Source organism: Chenopodium quinoa, unplaced genomic scaffold (genome assembly GCF_001683475.1).
Source record: "Chenopodium quinoa cultivar QQ74 unplaced genomic scaffold, ASM168347v1, whole genome shotgun sequence".
Lineage (NCBI taxonomy): Eukaryota > Viridiplantae > Streptophyta > Magnoliopsida > Caryophyllales > Amaranthaceae > Chenopodium > Chenopodium quinoa.
Window position 1 is genome coordinate 9,797,284 of NW_018742204.1, and position 19,791 is coordinate 9,817,074.

Genomic DNA, 19,791 nt, shown 5'->3' on the forward strand with positions numbered 1-19,791 from the left:
TATCTTATAGTGAAGTAAGGGTAGAGGATATTCTACACTAGACTTCACATCGTGGGATACCTTTCTCTTAAAAAAGGTAATCACTTCCTCTAGACAAGACTGCATTACCAGAGTATCCATGGAATGCGAAGTGGGAGCCAACGGAAAGTGTGAAGTAGGCATCTCTTGTTACTCTTGTCCACAAGGAAACCTAATTTAAAAAGGAATAACGGTCTTTGATACCCTAGATATTATTCCCTGTACTTGAACAAGACAAAAAATGGCGAGGAAGAAGCTTGATCAAATGTTTGTATGCACATACAACACCTGATATGATAAATTTTCCTCTTTTTATTACAAGGATAACTATATATATGCTCTAAATCTAGAGTTAATTGGTCCATGTCTAGTTGTTGGTCTGCATATATTGAGGTATACTTTTATTGAACCAAATTCATTTTCATTGCTATTCAGCATAGTTTTGTGTTGTTCCGGTATCTTCAATCTTCCATGGTGTTCACATACACAAATTAGTGGAAAAATTATTTGACCGCTACAATATATATATTTAAATGACATTATTATAGCTCATAAACAAAACAATTATAGTTATTATATTAATGCTATAAAAAAAAAAGTTGACAAAATGTAAATAGTTACACTACTTATAATTTGCATTTGCTAGTATAAAAACGAGAGAACCAATGCAACAGTAGATAAATGCATGGTGCTTGATGGCATTGATATTGATTTAATAGAGTGCTCACAACTCACAAAAGTAGAAAAAAATGGGTAGGTTGAAGAAGAAGAGAGAGAAATTAAGAAGAGGTGTTGTGTCTAAGTCTCTACCATAAGCTGCTGAATGTCACTAGAGTTACTTCTACTATTGGCATAATTATTTAAGACATCTGAAATCTCGTAACTTCTGCTCCTCTTTATCTTGTAGTCATGTGGGTAGGAAGGGGAATGGTGTTGCCCATAAGCTTACTAATATAAATAGAACATACAATGAAATGAGAGTGTGGATTGAAGAAGTCCCATCTTGAGTGTGTAATGTTGTTGCCCTTGATGTAACTTGATTTTCTCCTTAATAAAGCTTGGTTGTGTTTGTGTGTAAAAATAAAAAAAATAAAATAAAAAAGAGAAAGAGAGATAAGAGGGGTTGATATAGAAATGGAGTTGGTATAGTATCTATATATGCACATCATGAGGTTTTGTGTGTGGATGGCCACACGGTGTGCCCAGCTAACACATGACAAAAGTAACCCCACCCACCTAGTAACCCTTGACCAAGTAACCCCTCTGATCAACTAACCCCTGACCGAACTAGTAACCCCTTTGATCAACTAACCCCTGACCGAACTAGTAACCCCTAACCTAACCATCAATTCCACCGCTAAAGCAGCCACCAAACCACCAAGCATACACATAACTCAGCCATTGTATACAATCTAAAAAAGAAAATTGTTCTTATCACAATATACGCAGTATTTCCCATATACATATGCCCTTACGCAAAGGTGGAGTGGTGGTGTAGTGGTTTGTTGCGGCGGTTTGGTGGTGTTCAATTTCTGGAAAGTGAATTTCAATTTCAATTTGCGCCAATCTATGCCAATCCATGGAAACTTCTGCCCCAAACATCAAGAACAACCCTAAAAGGCTAAAAGATGTTCACCGAAAATGGACGACTAAGACAACGATGACGATCTGGGTTATAGCTTCAAGGAGATCTGGGTTGGTTTGGTGCTTCGAGGAGCTTTGACGACAACGAACGCGAATACGTTAGAAATGAAGACGACGACGGGACGGTTAGAGATAGAACGTTAGAAAGAGAAAATGAGAGGGGAGGAAAGAGAGAAAATTACAGGAAAAAAAAATTGGTTAGCCACATAGTATTGCCAACCACATATGAAAGTTGGTATATGCACCTAATATATGTGCAATATATATTTATAATATATAATATAATATGACTATTTTTAAGTCATTATGAAATTTTATATAATAAATGTTTATATTAATAATTCGGAATAATAAATTCATTTACATTTTGGTTAAGAATTAGTTTAAAAGGATTTGAACCTACTTATTGAAAAATTTGTATTGTCATTGATGAAAAAATTTATTAACATAGAGACTAAAGTTTTATCTAAAGTTCGACAATGGTGGAATATAGAATAAAGGAAAAATTAGAAAAAATAATCCCAACTTTCATCAATTTTGGAAGAATAATCCCAACTTTCGATTATTCTGGAATAATTTAAACTTTTAGGGGTCTTCTTTTTCTTCAATCCCAAATACCGGTTACCGGTTGAATGGGTTGATTTTTCTTTTTGTTTAAGTGACACGTGTCGTGATATAATTGGTTAAAATACAAAAAAAAACCCACCCATTTCAAAACCAGCCAGATCGACAACCCGCCCAGTCAGCCACCTCCCTCGCTGGACCGCCGTCTCTCCCCCACCAGCAGAGTCGCTTCTCCGGCATCCTCTCAAAACCACCGTCCCCCCTCCCCAAAACCCTTACGCAACCACCAATAAAACCTCTCCTTGAAACCCCAACCCCGAGCACAAACAAAATCCTTTCCAATTTCGGCCACCAGCCAAACCCCAAAAACCACCGGCTACTGCTATTACTCATCCCCCTACGCCGCTATTTCCCCTCCTTTCCGCCGGTTTCTCTTTCCTATATGTCGGTGTTGCGATCCCCTAACCTCCCTCCTTATCTCCCTTTCCCGTTTTCCGGCAACCACTCCTTCCCTTGAAATTTCTTTCTCCACTCGAAAACCCCTTATAACCACCTCCTCTACTCTCGAAAATCACCAAAAACCCATCCCCTCCCCTACCATCGAAAACTCTAGCCGCTCACTACAATAATTCACCACTTGTACCACAAATTATGTCACGGGAATTCTAAATTCGTGGCATAATTTGATCTAGCCACGGGAAAAATAAAGTCAACAAAAAACTTGATATGACAACAAAATATTATGCCAGGGGAAAAAAAAGTCGTGGATAATTGAAACTTGTGCCACGACTAAATTTCTCTTCAGTGGCAAATAAACACTTATGCAACGGGTAATTATGTTCCTGTGGCAAATTGACACTCGTGCCACAACTAATATTGTTCTCGTGGCAAACAAAGACTTGTGTGATGAGTATTTTTCCACTGTGGCATTTAGTTTAACACTTGTGTCACATTAAAATTTAATTCAATGGCAAATATATATTAAGACAAACAGATCACATTGCTTTAAGGAAATTAACCTTAAACTAACTCCATGAATCTTACTGCATATATAGTAGTTTTATGTTATGGTTAAATAACAATTAGTTTAACCATGAATAAAAATTTTCATTACAAAGTCCATAATTATTTTTTTGGGTACTAGGATTCCTACCTCAATTTAGCCAATTACATACATAAGGTCCAATATGACATTTTTACAATTTTTTTTGTCATAGTTTCTTTAATAATCCTAGTAACCCATAAATCCATAATGGTAATATAATATAAATCTGTAAATTAAAGATGATAATATATATGCGCCAAATAGCTTCATCCACCACCAATATATATTAGTATAAAACTAACCTCAATCAACATCAAAATAATCCAAATAATGCACCAAAATGGCATCAGCTAGGTTTCAAATATCAAAATCCCAAATAAATTACACCATAAAAAAGTTCAAAGCTAGGACTTAGCAGCATTGGGCCAACAGTAATGAACATCATTGTCAAAGGAAGTGGACTTCTCTTGCACCTCAGTCTCACATGCTTCCTAGGAAGAAACAGACAAAGCAGGCCCTCTGATTTCTTTAGGTACAGAAGACGGTATTATTGGAATTGGAGCTGAATAAACTACAGCCTTCGAAGACATATTCTGCGACATTGCTCTAGGATCTGAAACTAATGATGTATTCTTTTTCTGCAACGGAGGCTATTTAGTATATCTTGGAGGCCTCTAGTGGGTTTGGTCGAGGTTATAAACATTGAGTTCATAGAGTCTTTTCTCTTTTGGCAACTTTCGTGGCTTCCTTAATTGTTGTTTTTGCTTGGAGATTGATCCATATTTGATGGCTACATGCATTGGCTCTGAATTTCACTTCAAATTAAGTTTGTCCTATGAAATAAGCAAAGAAATTTTGTCAGAATGTAGTTTTAGTTTGTCCTATGATAAAAGTACAAAATCTAAAATTACAAATTTGCAAAAGGGTAGCTAACCTGAGCTTTATCATCTGGATTCTTCAGAATAGCCTCAATTACTTGGAGCATTGGAGTGACACTAGTCCCACCAGCAATATGTTGCCAATTGGAAGTACACAAAACATCAACCAACAGAATACTTTTAAGCAAGGAGCATAGTTTACAACATTGTGAGACCTGAGGTAACTACTTCTGCTAATGCCACATTCAGATGTGCATCCAGAGTATTTTTACAAACTATATTTCCGTCATGAGAAGCCAACACTACCCCTCCTGAACTTCTAAACAAAAGAAAAAGCAACACAAACTTAGGATCATAAGCAAGGCAACACAAGATATGAAGTTATGACTTATGTAGTTATAATCGACAACATATATCTTGTAAGAAAGAAAATAGAGGTAAGATACCATGAAGGACCATGTTCTTGTGAGGTAGAGGGATATGGAGGGAGAGAGACATCATCAATGATAATCGTGGGTGCTTGTGCTTTAGCCTTTTCAGCATATTTCCTTTTAGAATCCTTGAGAACATAATCAACCGCTTTCTTATCCATCTCCCTGCAGCATATCAGTATAGAAGGTTCCTACAAACGTAGTAAGCCTTGAAAAGAGAGGATAAGTGTCATACACATAACATTAAAAAGAATACTAGAGTGACTTTGAAGCTAAGCATGCAGTTACAAGACAAAAGGAGGATCCATACCAAAACCAACAAGCTGAATTACAATACAAACAAACAAAAAAAAAACAAAGCTTGTTGTAGTTATAGGGACCTGAACACCAGAGTCACTTAGAAGCATTGAATTCTTGTCAACAGAAATAGCCAATGTTGAAGAGCTTTTATCCGAGCTTTCTCATTTTGAGGCAAGCCTTTTCCCACCTAGATAAAATTAGCATAACAATGAAAAATTCAGCATTACAGAAGAACTAATTAACATAACACAACCACACAATATTCACACATATGAATTGTTAATGATATAACTATATATTGCATCTTAATATATATAACTATATATTAAGCTGCACAGAACTATGAAACCCAATCTATATCAACGAAAACACATAAGATACATGGATGACGGATTATTATAAACTAACAATAATCTCTCTTCTTAGATTTAAACTCAATTCAAATTTTAAAAGAACTCGATAATCAATTCACTCGGCAATTAAATCTTATAAAACTTGCACTACCTATTATTTTAATAAACTTCTGAAGCAATCCCTTGGAGGAGTCACTCAAGACAGAAGATAACAGGTCAACAAATAATGTAAAAGTGTTTGCATTAGCTTCAAACCTCTTTCTTACCATTATATCCTCTGATAATTGTATTATAGGTAATACCAATTTGACTCAACCAGTTGTTGTGGTTGTGCTGACATAAACACTCTGAGTTTGATTGCATTCTCTGTTGACTGGAGTTGGCTCATTAATGTATTGATAATCATTGTTTGATACCTCACCTTTATGTACATTTCCTAGGACTTCCTGGAAAATTAAGAAACTTAAAGTTCTTATATCAGATTTTTTATGAATATACTGCCTACTTAGTTCAAACATATTGAGGATCAACCAATTATTATTGTGGATAAAATGTTTATTGTAGCAGTCAGACTCAAATACTAACAAGAAATTCAGTTGATGACATCCCAACCAATCGGACACAATAAATTGCTAGCATGAAACAATATATAGCCCCAGAAAAAAATTGAATACTTCAATTCTCAAGGAACTAAAATCAAATATTATTCAAAAAGTAACCCAATTCAGTGAAAACAACGCAAGAAATTCAAGAAAAACAATATAACCCAAAAAGATCAAATATATATCAGAAACCCAATTCAGATCCGACCTCAAATCACCCATATAATGAAAAAAAAAATCAACAAGAACTAAATCAAATAACTGCCAATAAATAGAGCAGCCTTTACCATTGTCCATAGTCATTATTAAGTAAGCTAATTGGCAGATGGTGATGGATTAACAACCTAAGGAAACCCCAAATTGATATCACTAATATTAAAAAAAAAAAAAATAGAAACCGCGAATTGATTTGAAGAAACGTAACTTTAGAAAAGTATAAAATTTCAGATTTGGAGAGAAGGAAATTACTTATGAATTTGATATTTTTCACTTGAGTGGAGAGGAGAGTAGGGTAGATGGATAAACACTTGAAATTAGTAGAGAATGGAGCTTAGAGTGAATGCCTGAAGAAAGAAAATCCACTACTTGGAGGGAGTAAAAACGAAGAAACATTAGAATCACGGTGAAATCAAAAGGTGAGTTTTAGGAAAATCGAAGTAATGAGCATTGTAATTTACAATGAGCGTGTAGTTATTGCTTTTGTTAGGCATTCACTCCATTTCGATTTTTTAATAAATTACTTGTACTTGGAGTCTTGGAGGGAGTTTTCCCGCCAATATTGCTTATAGACACAGTCAAGTATCTGTCCAAAATTGACCCGATCTAAACATCACTTTGTCCAATATATATCGAGACCGGAGATTTATGCGTCCCCTAAAGGTTAGACTAGTGTTCGGTATAGTATTGCATACATTATTTTATAATAATTATTTTTCTCTTTTGACTACACACCATATTATAATTATAATTATATTATAATATCATTCATAAATATTTCTTTTTTTTTAGGGGAATCATTAATAAATATTTCCCCTAAGTTAAAAAAAATTAAAGCAAAATCAAAACACACAACCCAAAACTAATTAGGCGCTTAAACTCACTTTCATGTGTAATTAGCCGCCAATATGCAACAAAAGATAAAAAAAAACAAATCATCTAAAAATTGTAAAACCTTGTTTTGCTTGAGTGTTGAGAGTTAAAGCAGTTCACACCCAAACGCTGAAAGAGTGAAAGGCAAATCCCTTGAATTCGTTGAAAGACCAATTGCAAGACAAATTCCTTCAATTCATTGAAAGACCAAGGTAAGATAGTATTCATAATTTGTTTTAGATAGCTTTCACGTTTTATTGCAAGTATTCTATGGTAATTTAACTTCTTTTAATTTTATCTATTTTGCGATTTAATGGTGAATTTTGTGTTCAATTGATTTGTGTTATTTAATTTTCTTAATTTCGAATGGTATCATAACTGTTTTAGATTAATTAATTCTATTTTTGTAAAGGTTAAATTAATAGAGTATGATTTTATTCGGTATAATCTTTTCTATTTTTTTTTGGTCAATTATGTGATAACTAATTTGTAATTTGCTTTCATTGATCATATTAGTTCTTTGCATGCGCTGGTAATTTTGAATGGTATCATAACAATTTTAGATTAATTAATTAGATTTTTGTAAGGTTAATTGAATTGATTTTGTTGGGGTATAATATTTTCTATTTTTTAGGTCAATTATGTGATAATTAATTTGTAATTTGCTTTCTTTGATCATATTAGTTCTTTGCATGCACTAGATACTCTAATATGTTTGCTTTGTAATCATGTAAACAAATCAATTTAGAAATAGGATTTTTTTACTTTTACCACCAAAAACAATCAAAAAAATGTATTTTACCATCAAAATTTCTAAAACTTTTATTTTACCACCTTATAAAAAATTCAAAGTTGTTTTTTTACCACCTGTCGTCAAAATCCTAACGGAATTTTTAAAAAATTTCGATTTTCGTGTCAAACACAGGCTCTTCAGGGGTTTTGGGGGGCACTTTAGGTCTACGGGACCAATTTGAGGTCAAAATTGACAAAAAAATGATCGAAAATGCCTCATTATGCATGTTTAAAAAAACCTCGATTTGCGCGAACACACAAAACGAGGCATTTCCGATCATTTTTTGTCAATTTTGACCTCAAATTGGACCCATAGGGCCAATGTGCCCCCCTAAACCTATGAAAAACATCTTTTGCGTACAAAATTCAAAGGATTTTTTTTTAAACCGTTAGATTTAACGGTTTTCTTGACGTTTGGTGGTAAAAAACAATTTTTAGAAATTTTTTTGGTGGTAAAATAAAAGTTTTAGAAGTTTTGGTGGTAAAAAAACAATTTTTTGATTTTTTTTTGTGGTAAAAGTCAAAATTTCCTTAGAAATATTATATGCACAAAATCTAATATGTTGCTTGTATGCGATGATATTGGTTCTGATCAGTCTACTGATTGTAAAATTGATATGTTCTTCTTAACTTATATGTTATTTGCATCCGTTGATATATTTATTCTGATGCTAGATAAAATTGATATGTTTTTTTCTTAACTGCTATATTGTTTGGATGTGCTTATATACGCTTATGATCAGTCTAATGGGATATGTGGGGAGGGGTTACATTTGATGGGACATATCTGAAATTGTCACCTTGCAATGGCCAGAATGCCACATTGCCAACTTAATTCATCGGGGTTCTTTTTTAAAATATTGAGATGTATTTTTCCACGAATCTATGTACGATTAAGCTTGTTTGGCAACCTGTTAATCAACCTTGGTACCAGTTTTTTTTTCTATGACATATCAAAGCTGACTGATAGAGAACTTGCTTTACCAAAATACATAACTTGAAAATAAACTAAAAAAAAAAAAAAACAAATAGAAGCCACTGGACATAATAAGCAATTAAGCTATCCTAAGTCCTAATTGATTCTCACAAATCTTAGCATTGTGATAAATAGAAGATTTATAACTTGAAATAAGATATAAATCTGCATTCAATCCTAATTACCAGGCTTAAACAAAAACCCTCTTGATACCTACCACTTGGACAAAACCTCTTGGAGATTTCATTTACCAGGCTTCAACAAAAACCCTTAATAGGTAAATACTAAACATCACATGGGTTTTCCTACTATGGATTTGTTGGAAGTTGGAACTCCAAAAAGCGCCAGAATTCAGAACACCTGTGAGGCTGTGACAAAGGATCAATATTCTATCGCTTTACACAGCTATACTCTATGATACAATCATCACAACAAGAGACACAAGGACTATCAAGAGCCATAATTACATAAAATTTTTACCACAAATTTAGGTAACTATCACACTTCAGAGACCTAAAAGTATACCTTACTATAAATTAATCTCATTAGCGCCAAACAGACAGCCAGAGAGTAACACTGCCATTTACCCAATCCGCATCCATATTGATACCTACCACACTCACTTAAATGGAATTTGGGAAGCCTTTAAATTAGGGATTGTTTTGTAAATACTTGATTTCTCAGTAGCTTTTAAATAAACTTGATTTCTCAACAGCTTTCAAATAAACTTGATTTCTCAACACAAGCATAATACTAAGCACACTGATAATACCTTGTTTGATATGCCATTACTGATAGAAATATAGAATTTTCATTATCCATGGTAAGTATTAGAAACTACGTTGTGATGTTAAGATATAAAAAATATAGGGATCTGTATTCCCAAGAGGGTATGGACCACCAATAAACCATAATAGTTTCATAGGTGTTCGAGTCCCTCCACAATGACACTGCATCATTTTCCAGTCAATGGAATATACCTCACCCGAAATAGCAAAATAATTCTTGAACGTCAAAGTTCAAACACCTCTTAGATAGTACTGATACTCTATGAATCTTATAAACACTTTAAAGCCTGATTCTTATTTTATTTTTTTCAAAACGTTTCAGACACTAACAGCCCAGAAACAAGTAGAGTATACTTTTTCTTCATATACTCATAGTTCCTCAATCCCACTATTTGTCCACATTGGCTAAATATTAAAAAGTGTGCTCTAAAGAGTCAAATTTAAACCCTTTTTTTTGGGTGGTAAGAAAGTACAAGTAAAAGGAATTTTATGAATATCACCACCTAACCCAGCAATATATGAATAAGTTTTATTAAAACCAAAATAAAAAAAATGGAAAAAATTAGTAAGACCCGGGTAGTATTAGTGATATTTCTTCCAAAAACAAGATTTGAGATTCATTGACAATAATAAATCATATTTTTTGTTGAAAGAAATAAAGATTCCTCCTCCAATCTTTATCAGTTGCCTCAATTTGACTTCTAAATTAGCCGCCAACTCTCCCTTAATCATAATTTGTAAAATATTTTATAGTTTTGCTAAAAGAAAACTAAAAAATCAAACTGTATGTGCATTGTTAAACATCAACTACAAATGATGTAATCACTAAAAAATGCAGGAATAATAATTAATGTTTAATTGCTACTTCTATAATTGTTACCTTGTTCCAGCAACCAAAATATTTTCAACCCTACATAGTTTGATAGTCTGTAACTCTATAGAAAAACACTTTATTGGAAATTTGCAAAAAACCTTGTCATAACTTGATATAATCTTAGTACTTCTCTTTGCACTGTGATGAACAAGTATATACAGAATTTAGTATACACAGGTTCAGGGGAGAAGGGCAGTGCAGGAAAGGGAGACAATGTAGGGATGGGGGGTAGTGTAGGGATAAGTTTTATTGCAGGGGGCGGGGTACAAGGAGGGGAAAATGCAAGAAGGTTATGTAGGCGGTGCAATGTAGGATGGGGGCAGTGCAGGTAGTGTAGTAAAGGGGTTGTGCAGGGATGGGCTAGTGTAGTAAGTGGACAGTGCATCTACACGCCAGTGTAGTGAGGGGAGGCATTAATAAGATTTGAAAGTTATAATTTATGAGCTTAACGTAAATTGTTCTATATTTTGTGTCAATTTGACTTTTTCATTTTGAAAACATATATTTTTTTTTTGTGCTCTTTTTGAAAACATATTAACTTGATCATTTATCTATTTATTTATTGTAGGTAACAAGAAGCGGAGTACAGGCATATTGTCACTTGGTATATATAGAGTATATATTGTTCTTAGCAAAATGATTTGAGTGTTCTTTGTTTTTTTTTTTTTTTTTTTTGTAAGAGTGAGCCAGTGATGAGACAATGACACAATTGATTTTTAGTATATATTTGTATGTATGGATATCAAATTCAATTATGTTTGAATGTACGGGATTCCAAGACATAAATATGATTTTTTTTAATGTTATACATTTATTTCAACTAGGGCAAATATGACATATTTGAGAAAAACTCCATCTCTAATATTCAGTTATGCATATACCATAAATGCTGCAACAAATTAAAGCTTATGCCTATTGAAATCAGTAGCCACGATAATCATTATTGTCAAGAGAAATTATTTGTCACGGTAGCAATGTGGCAATGGACTTATTTTCCACGATATTATTTGTGGCAAACAAATAATTAGCTATGGTATATTGCGGCGACAAAGTTTATTAGCCACGGTAAGATTTGTGGCAAAGAAGATTACTAGTCACGGTAAAGTTTGTGATAACAAGTTTATTAGCCACGGTGAATTTTGATTTTATGCCACGGGTAAATTTTGATTTTATATTGTCCTTTGTGCCACGAGCAAGTGAATTTGTTTGCCACGTACATACCTGTAGGGAATAGTTTCAAGCCTTTAAAAATCCCACTAGCTTGAACCCCACTGTGATCATACACTAAAGTACGGTGGCGTCCAAAAGGGAAGAAGATAGAGCAAAAGAGTCGCCAACAAGTTTTTAAGGAACTTGTAAACCTTTCACGAGGTGAAGGTTACACCCCTTAACGATCCAAGAGATCGTCAACTCCATAAGGTCATGAACCAAATAAGGGTTCGGGGATGAAGGTACAAATCCAACCTAAAAGAGATTGAACCTGCCCTAATAATAGGCCTCTACTTTATTCTGCTCGTATTCATGTGCGCTTTCTGACTAACATACAATCAATAGGATTAACCCTAAACTTGTTTAATCTATGTTGGTTGAATTTAATGCACATATAAACTATTATTGGCAATCACTTGAATTTATAATCACAATTAACCCTAACAAGATTATTAAATATCTTATCAAACGTGATTGCAAATACCAATTCCCTTTAACCTGCAATAAAAGGTGATCAAGCAATAACAATATAAAATAATATGCATATCAAGCAACATAATAAATAATCATAATAATTATAAATAAATATAACTAATCATAATCATAAACATTAGAAAGAACATAGGAAGCATCATACTTTAAATCATACTTAATATTAAAGATACCCTAGACATGATACTAGGAATCAAAATAACGACCTAAGCATGATATCTACATCATAAATCAATTAATCAATAAAATCCCTTAAATTACTTACTTGGATGCCTCGTACCTCTTTTTAATTACAAAATACACACGTTAGTAACTTCAAGGAAAATAATAATCAAAACAATTAAATTAAATAATTGAAAGAAAGATTTGGGACCAAACCCTCAGAAATTAAAACCTTTCACGTCTAGGGCGAAGGCAACTTCGAATATGGCTAGGTGTTTCTAGATCTTGTGAATGCGGAATTTTGTATGAAAAAGCAAAGTTTAGAAAAGAATGCTAAAAAATTAATGTTATTGAAAGTTGATGAAAGAAAGATGATGAATTGAGAGAGTTGATTATTGGTGAATGACGAAGACTTAAGAATAAGGAGAATTGGTGAATGTTGGTGATTGTTGATCCATGAAACCGGAGTTTTTGATACGATATTTATAGAGAAAAACATCCAAAAAAGATAATTTATCAAAACAGAGTCTGAAGATCGCAAAACCACCTTGGCGCCAGGACCAGTGGCTAGCGCCAGGCGCCAATGGCTGGCGTCTGGCGCCAATCCTGATTCCAGGCGCCAAGGCCTGGGGTTGGACGCCAAATTGGATTTCAACGCGTTTTCGAAAATCTGATAAATTTCCCGTACTGGAAGATAAAATAATATAATTTCAGTCGAAAATGCTATTTGATCTTGATTAAAACTCTGAAGAATCCTAATTGAATTAAGAATGATAAGAACCTTCTAGAAACTTCTAGAAGACCAAAACCATTCCTAATTACATTAGGAATGATAAATCATATTAGGCCCTCCCCTAGATCATTGGGCCGTACTTAAAGCTCAAACCGGGCCCAGTTTAGTAAATTGGCCATAAATTCCTCAATATTTATCGGAATTGGGCTTATAATATATCGTTGGAAAGGTCTTTGCAAGCCCCATCCAACTACACCACTATTGGACCCATATCATGGACCAACCAAACTGGATTGGCTGTTTTCTTAAAATAAAGTTTTCAAAAACAAAGAGAAGAGAAAAGAAAAGAAAAGAAAAGAAATAAAACTTTCCGCAACACTAGACCTTTCCACACTTTCGTTTCATTCGATTATGATTCGACGTGAAAGGCACTCATCACTGGGTTTGGTTTTGGGGAGACACAAATGGGTGTCTACAATACCCGTGGCATAAAATCAAAATTTGTCACGACATCCATTTTCCCGTGACAAATTTCCTAGCCACAGCCTCTTGTGTCATGGGAGTAAATTTCAAAATTCCCGTGGCTACACTACATTGCCACGAGAATTTTAAACTTATGCCATGATTTTACTCGTGGCACAAAGGTCAATTTGTTGTAGTGGCTAGGGTTTAAAGGTGGTGGGAGGAGCAATTTGGGATTTTTGGCAGTAGGGAGGGTTTTCATTGGTGGTTATGTGGGGGTATGGGAGGGGGGTTCGGGGAGGGGGGAAAATGTCGATCTGGTGGTCCTATGTGGCAGGGGGAGATGTGGTGGTTTTGTGTGGAAGGGGAGACACCACGGCCTACGGCTGGTGGGGGGAAGGGGCGGCGAAGGCGGCATACGACTGGTGGGGGAAGGGGGAGGCTGCTGGTTTTTTTTTTTTTTTGGTTTTTTTGTATTTGTTTGTTTAAACTTTTGACCAATCTGGAGTTGACACGTGTCAAGTGACCTGATATAATAGGTCATTTACTTTCATTGACTGGTTTGGGATTGAAGAAAAAGAGGAACCCCCAAAGTTCGGATTATTCTGGAATAATCTAAAGTTGGATTATTGGAACAAAATCAATGAAAGTTGGGTTATTATTTCTAATTTTTCCTAGAATAAAAACACTATCAACAAAGGTCGATATAACATCAACTAATTAACATCACAATGAATGATTCCTTCCATATTGCATTCATGTGTGTCCTCGTTGTACAAAAGTAACATTGATGCAATTAAAATAAGGTCACCTAATGAATATTGAATAAGTCAATATAGTATGTGTTCGAGTTATATAACATTAGCTAGTCATAATGTAAGAAAATTTAGACACTAATATAAAAATACAACTGGTAAATACATACCAAATCACTGCAAAGGATGCTGGTATATGTATAGAAAACTCTTTGAAGATCTATTTTCTCTGGCAAGGCATATAATTCTCCCAAGATGATGAGACCACACTAAGCCAAAAAATACCATCGAAAACATCAAGATACTAACAAAAAAATTGTTTGATTATATATATGTAATAATTTTAAATCAAATATAAAATAAAGAAAGAAACATTGCATGACTACAATGTCGTTAATAGGTTTGATTCGCTTGATCTATATCATGACAACAAGGGAAATACAAGCAAATACCACTTGACCAACCCATAAACTGACAAGGTGAATAAAAACTACATATCGTCCCTGAACGTCCCTTGAAATCATTCATCTCATTATAAAAAACTATGAATATAAAAATTGACATTAGTAGTGAAATACAAGGTGAGCTAGTGAAATAAATTGTTGGAAATTTTTGGGGTTCATGTTGCAAATTTATTATAGAAAATGAGTGCATAGATGTAATTTTAAGTTTTGATAGAAAAATTTGAATGGTTAGAGATCATATTTTCACTTTTTGCCAATATCCTTCCAATTCGAAATAGTATTGTAGTGTTTGTGAATTACCTTAGGAAGAGAGCTTGAATTCAAATTGAGGGATTAATACTATTTTGTGGTAATTTTAGTTGTAATATTGTAACTTTTCAATTTTTTATATAGTAAATAAAAAATACACAAAAATCAATTAAATATCTAGTTAAAATCAATCAATAACTAATACCTTAGAAAGGAGGTCTTTTCAATTATTACATCAATCTAATTTTTTTTTTTTTTGCTATTTATTATCCTAAAATTCATTAATTGTAAAATAACTATATAATTAAATTTTTTGGCTATTAAACTCACAAGCTAGAGACACGCTACGCGTGTTTAATATAAGAAATTATTAATATACTCATAATATTATTATTGTAGCTTTTTCCGATCGAATTCAATACTTACATAAAATTTTAAATTAAAGATTTATATTAGACTCGTTAAAAAAAATTAAAAAAAAGGCAATAACAAATTTACTCATTTCTATATCATCAACCTTAAAAATATGATTGTTGATCTTTTTTTTTTTTTTTTTGGTATAAATTAAAAGATTCAAGATGAGAATGTAAACATCTATAGTAATACTACGTATATAGGTAGATGTACATTTTTTTTCTTCTTTGTAATACATATGAATATGGTATATGATGAATTTATAACTATATACTTCTTCCGTTTTTTAATAGTTGCAACAATTTGACTTTTACACTATTTATGTATGCTTTGACTAATTTTGACGGTTTATACTTAAGTAAAAATATAGTCATATGAGATCTTGTTAGATTCGTCTCGACTTATACAATTTTAATATTAAATGTTTACAATTTTTATATGTCGGGAATTAAAGATGTTAACGATTGATAACATGCATCGGCAAGCGTGAAAAGAGAAGTGTTGCAACTGTAAAAAAAAAATAAAAAAAAAAGACAGAGGAAGTATGTATTAATATTCCTTTTTTGATACTAAAAAAATTTTATAAATATCTTTCAACAAAGTTAAATCTGGTTCCTTTCAATTAAAAAAAAAACTATATGTGGCCTGGGAAGTTTATGGGTAGTTTTGTTTAATGAAATGTAGATAATTTTGGTTTATGGGTAGTTTGTTGGTTTGTTTATATATTATTTTTCTATGAAAAGTAGATAATATAGCTATCTTTTTAATCTACAGAAGACCATAATTTTTTTTAAGGTTATAAAATGTACATGCTAAATGTGGGTGGATGTGAGAGTTTTTTTTTTATTATTTAAAAAATTATTTATATCTTGTTATTGAATATATAGCAATGAAGTAGTTTTTTTTAAAAAAAAAATAAAAATTACGTATAAACAATTATTGATTTACACATTTATTGTAAATCATAAAAATAAAAATAAAAATAAAATAAAAAGTCATTCATTTGTGAGTGATTATGAACTTATTATTTTTAAAAAAAAATTAAGTATAAGTAATTTTGCAATTGAGAATGGCAATTTGGAAACAGGCAAATTTATCAACCAAAATGTCCTTTCTTTTTTTATAGTACTATAGATAAATGACGTCATTAAACAGCCTAATCTCTAATTATAGCATTTTAGTGCGAATTATCCTAATTTCCCTAAGGAAAGGGTAGAAAAGTTGTGTTGAGTCCCTTAGGTTTTGATTGATAGTTTTGAATGATGACAAACAGCTAAGGGAAACAGGTCCTTGAAAGTGTTCGATACAGTTGGGGGAACCAGCTAACATAGAACACTGTTTCCCCAGACAAGTTATTACTTACATGAGTTTTCTTATTGAACTAACTTGTCTTTATACAGGGAACAGTTATATGATAAAAGTGTTATGTACTGGTAGGGAACTAGTATGTATTGTTTCCATGGTTGCTACGTGGTACAGCAGTCACTTACTTTATATTGTGCATTAACCTTATTGATTGTGCAGAATATAAGTTGATTCCAAGTCTTGAAGCAGATAGGACTTTTGAAGAGATTGAAGAAAGTTCCATTGGTTACAATTGAGGTTATCTAAAGAAGGTTTTCAAGACTTGAAGTTTACATGAAGGAAGATCCACATCAAGAAAGAGCTTTTTAGGATCTTCATGTAAATGCTCCGTAGTATGGTTTATTAATGGATATATAAAGTGCTTTAAATATATCGAGCATCGTTGTGAAATTTGGTACAAGGATTGGAACAAATTTCATAACATGTTCAACTCAGGGAACCAGGTCTGGGGACCAGGTTAACTGATCAGGTTATTAGAGCTGCGATTTTAAAAAAGATTTTATAAAAAGATTTTTTATTGAAAATTCAGTTTTGAAAATATATCTTGGCAGCTGTAAATAGATGTGATATAATCTTTAAATACCTAAAAACTAGGAGTAATGATCTTGAGTTGATTTTATCTTATAATAGAATCAATTAAAGATAAATACTTACCTAAATCATGTTTATCTTATTGGCATGATTTATGGTAACTAGGGTTTCGGTTTTCTAAGACTATAAATACAATCTATTCGCTAATAATCTAGATAGATCTCTCACACGCATAAAAAGGAGTTTTTCATTATTGAGAGCAAAAGCACTAAATCCATTATTGAATCATATACAAGAGCATCTAGTGTTTAATATTTTCTCTACATTAACTTTTGAGAGTTAGATCATTAGAGAGTTTTGATCTTGTAATTGAGTCTTTGGCAAAGAGGCTAAAGGCTGGGTGAGTGTTTGTGAGTTCAAACACGTTTAGAACTTACGAGGGTAAGTTGAGAGCATACTCGGAGTAGAGTGTGGGGTTTGCTGGTTCCCGGAGTAGGGAACAACAGAGTGTTCTTTGTCTTTGTTATTCGGAGTAGATTAATAAAGGACTTAGGATAGGAGGACGTAGGCCAGAGTTGGTTGAACCTCGTTAAATTTGTTGTGTTCTTTATTGCTTTATTATATTCCGCTGCATAAGGGAACCAGCACAACTGGTCCCTTAACCATAATTCGAAAAGAAGCAAAAATTGCCAACGATTACTTAACACTCAATTCACCCCCCCCCCCTCTTGAGTGCCCATAGAACCTTCAATTGGTATCAGAGCCTAAGCTTCTCGAAAGAGTAACATCTAGAGGAGTTAAGAATGAGTACTCAAGAATTAAGTGCAATCGGTTATGACAACAAGTCACCCACGTTTAATGGAAATAATTATGCTTGGTGGAAGAACAGGATCCAGAATGTTATCATGGGTATTGATTATGAATGCTGGCTCGTAGTTAAAAATGGTCCTAATATCATTCTCAAGACAGATGTTGAGGGGAACCAGGTTCCCAAGAAAGATAGCGAATTGGTCACTGCTGATTACAAGTTGCTGGAGAAGAATGCTAAGGCAATGTCAATACTACAACAAGCAATAGGTGAGACCGAAACAAATCGTATATCTGGCTGCAGTAGTGCTAAGGAGATATGGGACACCCTTGAACTTGCGTTTGAGGGAACCAGTGAGGTAAAACGGTCTAAAATTGATTTAATCATGTCTAAATATGAATTGTTTGCCATGAATAAAAATGAAAAAATCAATGATTGCTTTCGTAGGTTTATGACTATTGTAAATGATCTTAGATCTCTTGGTAAAAATTTATCTGACGAGGATCTTGTGAGAAAATTATTGCGTAGTTTAACAGATGCATGGACAGCCAAGGTAACAGCAGTATATGAAGCAAAGGATCTGTCTACCTTGTCTCTGGAACAGCTGATTGGTTCCCTTATGACTCATGAGATGCTGATTGACTCTAAGTCTGAGAAGGAACCAGCAAGAGGCATGGCGCTTAAGGGAACAGTAGAAGATGATGAAGATGAAATTAGCATGATTGCAAAAAGATTTGAGAGATCTCTTCGAGATCAAAGAAAGAATTTCAAAGGTAAGCATTTTAAAAACTATAAAAAATCTAACTCTAATTCTTCTTTTACAGGATGTTTCAAGTGTGGAGAAAAAGGACATCTTATTCGAGATTGTCCTAAGTGGAATGACAAACAGTCTAAATCCGGAGATAAACAAGCATACAAGAATGCCATGATAGCTTCCATGTGGGGAGACTCTGACTCAGGGTCAGATGAAGAAGAAGGATCACCCAACTCAGATGTTTGCCTAACTGCCTTTACAAACATCAAGGAAAACAACACTGGTCCAGGAACCAGAGGGGGAACCAATACATTCAACAAATGCTTTATGGCAAAGAAGGATGTACTACATGAACGCAAGGTAAGCTTAGAGCAAATTAGAGAAGATATGCATGAATATGATAGAGAAAATATGCTTGCTTGTATTGATTCCTTACTAGATGAATGCTATAAATTAAGTGAAACATACATAATTTGCAAAAGAGAATTAAAAGAAAAAAGTGGTGAATGTAATATTGCTATTGCTAGCTGTGATCATCTAGAAGGAGTCTGTTATGAACTAAAAAATCAAGTAGCAGAACTAGAGGTTGAATTGGACAAGTGTAAAGTGGAACTAGAAAAGGAAAGATCGTTTGAACCAATTGATGGTGAAGAGGATCTGACCTCCTGGTTCCCTAGAGACTTATCAACCACTAGTGATACTCTTGATTTTTCAGTAGCTATAAGTAAAGCAAATTCATGTACTAGAACTTCCTTGTTGAAGGCCTTTGAAACATTGGCTTACAACCTGGAAAATTCTCACAAGGAAATTGCTTCACTTAAAGCTGCACAGTTCACTGTTTCCCCTACAGGTACTAGTGTAGATGTCAGTAATATGATTGATAAGTATGAAAGTAATATTTGTGATTTGCATGCGGAAATCAATCAACTGAAAAAGGACAAGCAACCAGTGGTTGTTGACATGTCTATTGACCGTATGGTTTCAAAGCTTAATCTACAATTCGAAGCTTTAAAAAGTAACTTTGATTTTCTTAAAGAGA

At 33.4% G+C, this 19,791-nt stretch overlaps 1 long non-coding RNA gene across 3 annotated transcripts; it reads right to left on the reverse strand.

Annotated features, from left to right (window-relative positions):
* Positions 1–3,536: 3,536 nt before the first annotated feature.
* On the reverse strand, positions 3,537–6,537 carry LOC110713883. 3 transcript variants are annotated; one of them, XR_002510085.1, is made up of 5 exons: positions 6,304–6,537; positions 5,500–5,679; positions 4,596–5,067; positions 4,206–4,468; positions 3,537–4,104 (listed from the first exon to the last, which is right to left on the reverse strand). It is a non-coding gene; the product is annotated as an uncharacterized LOC110713883 (long non-coding RNA). The 3 variants fall into 3 exon arrangements; XR_002510086.1 differs by having other exon boundaries at positions 5,500–5,695; XR_002510093.1 differs by lacking the exon at positions 5,500–5,679.
* Between the last annotated feature and the right edge of the window lie 13,254 nt (positions 6,538–19,791).